Genomic DNA, 6,000 nt, shown 5'->3' on the forward strand with positions numbered 1-6,000 from the left:
GTAAACTACTATTTAGAATGATGGAAAATATCTTTTTCGTGGTAACACTATGTTGTGCTATCTACTCGACTTGTGTTAAATTATTTTAAAGAAGTATTGATATTAAGTAAACTATTGCCTAGAGCAGATAAATGTGTTATTTCTGTAGTGCCATTATTTTGTACCACCCGCAACATTTTAAAGATTTTTTTTTTGACACTTTTCCTTAAAGAAATTAACATTTTAAACTGTACATATTGTTTTATTATAGATTTTAAATGTAGAAGTCAATCTAGTTTTTATATGATCTATATTTAATTTTTAATTAATTTTATAGCAATGTGCTACCCTCTTAACTTGTGTGAAATTTATTTTAAAGATCAATATGAATGTATAATTTATTTAAAATGGTCATACTATTTCAGTATAGATTTTAAAGGGATACGAACATTACACCTTAACATAGGGGCTTTATACTTTAATTGTGTAGAAGATTATACGTTTTTTATTGTGGTCTTCGCATACTAAATTGTACGTCTTACTATAAATAATATTTTATTTTTTAAGCTATTTAGATTTATTAATCAACTTTTTTAGGAGTCTGTATTAATTGTAAGTTATAATTTATTATAGCTTATCAAGAATAATTTAAATATTTATAAGTCATTAGTTATAATTTATAAAATATATATTTATAGGGAAAAATTACAAAAATACATCCTAAAATAGACTATCTATGCAACTTACCCCACCCCAATATTTTCTCTCACTTTTTTTCCCAAAACAACATTTCCTAGCCGAAACCCCCCAAGGTAAAAAGTTGTTATTTTTTGGACGAAAATGCCCTTCCCGTACAAACCGAATCAATTCGCGGGTCCCAACTGCCGGAGCGCACATTCAGAATGTCGGAGCGCTTGTTTATATTGCCGAAGCGCGGTCCTCCATTGTCAGAGCGTTGTGGCTCCAGAGACTTCATTGCCAGAGCAGAATGCTGGAGCACATCTTTGCACTACCGGAGTGAGTTCTCGTAATGCCGGAGCACTGCGGCTCAGACTTGCATTGCAGGAGCGCACATTCATAATGCCGAAGCGAGTGTTTGTACTATCGAAACGTGTGTGAAAATAGGAGAGAGAAGGCCGTGTGAAAACAAACAATGGTAGATTAGTCTTATTTCATCTTACTTTTGGGTTGGGGGGTTATTCGAGAGGAATGGTTGTTTGGGGAAAAAAAGTGAGAGAAAAGATTGGGGTAGGGGTAAGTTGCATAGATAGTCTATTTTAGGGCGTTTTTTGTAATTTTTCCTATTTATAGCTTATATATTTTTTGGTTATATCTATAAGTTATAATTTATAGCATATAGATAACAATTTAAATATTTTTATGTTATAGACATATTCAACTACAATATATGAAAAATGATAAATAAATAATCTGCAATTCAATATTTTTATATTGAAATATATATTTTATTGTTTTAAAAGAATTTGATTTTACAGAAATTTGGAGGCTCATCAAATATTGGTGGTGAGTATTTTAGTAATCTTAAGTAAACTTCTGCTTAGAACAATATAATGCGTCTTTTTTGTAGTAGCAATATGTTACCCACTCAGCTTGTGTAAATTTTATTTTAAAGAAGTTAAAATAAATGTAGAATTTATTTAAACTTCATACAGTTTTTCTTGACTAAGTTTAAATGGATGTGTGTGTTACATTGCCTAGAAATTAAATAATAGAAGTCCTTCGTTGTAGTTTTGCTGGACTACATTGTAGGTTTGACTTTTTTACATCAATACTATTTAAGAATGAGATAAATGATTTTACATCATAAAAATACTTTATCATGTGTAATTAGCATCTAACTTATCATCTATAACCACATTAAAAATTAAAAGACCAAATGGACCATCTTTAAATGTGTTGTTCATTTCCCACTTGTGTAAAACTTCAAAGGGAGTGAAATAAATCTACCTACAATAATGAGAATGAAACAATATTGAAAAGGGCCTATTATATATATATATATATATATATATATATATATATATATATATATATATATATATATATATATATATATATATATATATATATAAGATGTAATGAATTTTTGAGAAACATATCTTCCATACAATCCAAATACTACACGCATCATTCAGGTCTCTTATACAATAGATACTTATATATCAGGATAAGTCAATTTAAGGAGATGTCAATTCCATAAGAGGCATCTCCCTAGGATAGGCACTCCAGGTTTCCAAACAAGTCATAAGCCTCCATTTAGATACCTAAAAATGCCTCTTTAAGGGACACGTTTCCATGTAGATTGTTAATCTCCTCTGCTCGGATGACACAACAAAATTGAAAATGCGTCTCATGTGTGAAGTCGTCTTCTTGCTTTGAGGGCCAAAATGTAGAAATACTAATCTCACCAAAGAGTGGAATTGACATTTCCTAGAAGAGGATAATTTTACAAGCCTTTTAAGTTTATAACAAACCCACATATTATGGGTTAAGTTTCCCTTAAAAACAAAATCATTTAATTTTATAAAAAACACATTTATTTGGGATGAAGTTCCCCTTTAAAGAAAAAAAGCTTGAAACCCTAATCACGTAGACCCCCATCACGTTCTCAGTCGTATCACGTTTGCCAAACTCTTAAGCTCACTATCACCTCTCAACCTCAAGCTTTAGGCCAAAATGACTTAATCTAGGTACTCTCCCTCTCTCCCTCCGTCTCTCTCTACCCCCTCCCCCACATTCCCCACCAAACTTCACTAACATTTTGCTGCAACTTTCTTCTCTTTTAATTCTCGCCTCCCTTCTGCAACTCGTACAATCTCTGTCTCTCTTGCCCTTTCTGTTGCAACTCTCCCTCTCCCTCTCCAGTTCTCCTCAATCATCTCATTAGTTTGATGCATCTCTCCCTCCCTCCCTCTCTCTATAACTTTCTCCAATGCTTTCTTCTCCTTGTTGCAATGTTCTTCATGTCTCTCCCTCCTCCCCCATAGTATTTCTTATTTTATTTTGGTTTGTATTGTGAATGATCTTCTTAACTTTGAAAATGTAATAATATGTATATACTCGAAAATACGAGTAAGGAAGTCAGTCCCTGCCTTGGTTAGGGATTAACTCACCGAATGATGTTGATAAAGAAAAGGTCCTATCAAACTACGTTCCAAGTGGGAGTCAAGTCACAAGACCTTCTTCCACTCGGGCCACCGGGCATTGGCATCGGCCCTTGTTCCTTCCTACCCTCTACTTTTTGTTATGCTCGAAGTGATAAAGGAGTCTCTGATGCCATTGTCAATCCCATTGACGCTATTTGCACACACGTCAGCCCTCAGTCACCTCAGACAGTTCTTTTTTTGCATGAAAACATAGATAGTTTAGGGTTCGGTTGAGAGAGGGATGTGAATGGTTCAAGTGTCGGTGGCTTGCTTGAGGTATTTTGGCATTCCACAACCTCCTTGATCGGGATCAGGGTGTCCTCATAATCATTGTGATATAAATGAACTTTTCTCTCTAATTGTATATTATGAATGAAGTTCAATGCCTCTCTGTAATTGCATCTCTTTATTATTCTTTATTTGATGCTTGTCGTTGTACAAACTAACCCTTGGTTGCAAAGGTAATTCCTTTCTCTCTAGCTCTCCTCTTTGCTCTTGCCTCCCAACTTCTTATCTCTCTCCCTATCTCCCAATGTCTAACTCTCACCTTTCCTCTCTCTTCCCTTCTGCCTCTGTCTCTTTCTCTCTATCTCTCTCACTTGAAGACCCTTAATCCTCACTTATGCAGGCTAAGATTGAAATAAAAAAGCATGACTCGACACACTGATAAATTTAGATGAATGTTTTGACGGTTTAATTAGTTGCAGAATTTAGATAAATGTATTGTTGGTATTTTTCTTGATGAATTTCAATGAATGTATTAATGATTTAATTAGTTGTATAATTTAGATGAATGTATTGATGATTTATTTAGTTGGATTCTTCTCTTTCCAAATAACATGTCTTTTGTAGTTTTTATTTCATTCAGTTGGGCTTCAACATGATTAAAGTTTGGTTGATCGAGAGTATATTATGCATATCTTGATGATTTGATGAATTGGGTGGTTCTCTGTTGAGAATCCCCTTTCTCATTTTCTTCTCTATTATTTTAGTAGAGTTGCATTCTTATCTTTGAATTGATTTTTGAGTTGTATTTTAATTTTAATTTTTATTTATGAGGGCATGAGGCAAGGTTTCTTAGTTTAATTCTTTGTAGATATTTTGATATTGAAATTCATTATTGATGTGGGAAAATAAATAAGAACTAAAAGAAAAAAGATCTATTATTAAAATTGATAAATGATCAATAATGTGAATTAAAATTTGTCGTTGGACAAGTGATTTAGATATGAAGAAATATGGTGGTCAATGTATCTATACATCTTAAGCAAGAGTTAAGGGGTGGACACGTGTCGTAAAAATATAAAGCGTTCCTACTTGTATAGCGGTTGTAGGACACATTTTTAACTCTTAGGGATCGTTTGGATACCTGAAAATATATTGTATGTGCAATATATTACTGGCGTAATACATTACCTGCAAATGGATTGTTACTGTTTGGGTAGTATTTAGATGCAACCTGGAAAATGCATTGCAACTATTTGACTCTGTCTGGAAGAAATATGGGAAATGCATTACTAATATTTTACTAGTATTTGCCTATAAACTATCATTTCTTTTTTTTTTTGTCACAAAACTCCATTGAAATGCGAAATTAAATTCATCAACACATCATTCCCAAAAGATTTTTAATAATAACATCATCACTATTCTAAAAAAGATTTTTTAATAATGACTTGTACCATTCTAAAGTTATCATTACACCATTTCCTACTTATTTTGCATGCCTTTGGCACTTACATGGAATCACATGTCTTCTAACATAATTAGACTTTGGTTTCAACATGATAAGTCATTGGAATAACATATATATATTGTGATAAGCCTTATTTTTATTTATTTTTTATACAAGTCTTTTAAATGTCTCTACATAATTTCAAATAAGTAATAAATTTATGATACCAAATTCAAAATCTTTATGGTACAAATTGAAAAATGGGAAGAAGTTTGATTAGTAAACTCGAAGGTTTGGTAATTGAATAAAAAATTTTGAAGCATTAGAGGAGACTAAAGAGGTAAAGTTTATCCAAACCAAAATAACTAGTTAAAGAGAGAGGAAGCAGGTTATGCAAACCAGTTATTAAAGCTCAAAAGAGAGGGTGTGGACTTAGAGAGGGAGCACATTGTGCAAACCAGTTATTATGAAAGAGAATAGGGCTTACCAGTGAAAACCAGTTATTATGGCTCAAAAAGAGAGATAGTTGAGCTTACCAGTGAAGAGAGAAGCGCCGCTTTGATAACTTCTTCAAACGAGTTTGAGAGAAGAAACATGGCAGGTTGGCATTTTTTTATGCGGGGATAGGGCAAAGAAACAACTCGCACGCCATAAAAATCGGAGAGAGAGATTTTGGTTAATTTTATTTTTATTACCTTTTTTTTCTAGTTGTTTTTATTTATTTTTCTATTTCCTCAATAAATTTGTGCGCACAGACATAGGTATGCATGCTTTCTTTTCTATTCTAATATTAGGTTATAAAATTGGTTTAAAAGTATTTTATTTTTATATAATTTTTATGCTTCTAAATGTTATGCATGCAATAGCTTTTATAATATAAAGATTACAGTATTAAATACAAAACTTTAAAAAAAAATTATCATCAGTAACAAATAATTATTTTTTGTTAACTTTCCTTTTTAATTTTCACTACTTCTTCATGTTATTGCAGTTAAAAAAAAATTATTATCTTAGGGGTGATCATGATTAATCAAATTCTCGATTAATAGATCTATTTGATCATTGAATATTGAGTTAATCTGCTATAAGTAATTGCGTACGTGCAACATATGTAATTCAACTAGTATGTATTAACTTTGTGATTTTTATTACTTATTGCCACATAGTGCTCTTGTATTT

This window comes from Amborella trichopoda, chromosome 13 (assembly GCF_054954075.1).
Source record: "Amborella trichopoda isolate Santa Cruz 75 chromosome 13, AtrichopodaSantaCruz75HAP2 v2.0, whole genome shotgun sequence".
NCBI classification, from domain to species: domain Eukaryota; kingdom Viridiplantae; phylum Streptophyta; class Magnoliopsida; order Amborellales; family Amborellaceae; genus Amborella; species Amborella trichopoda.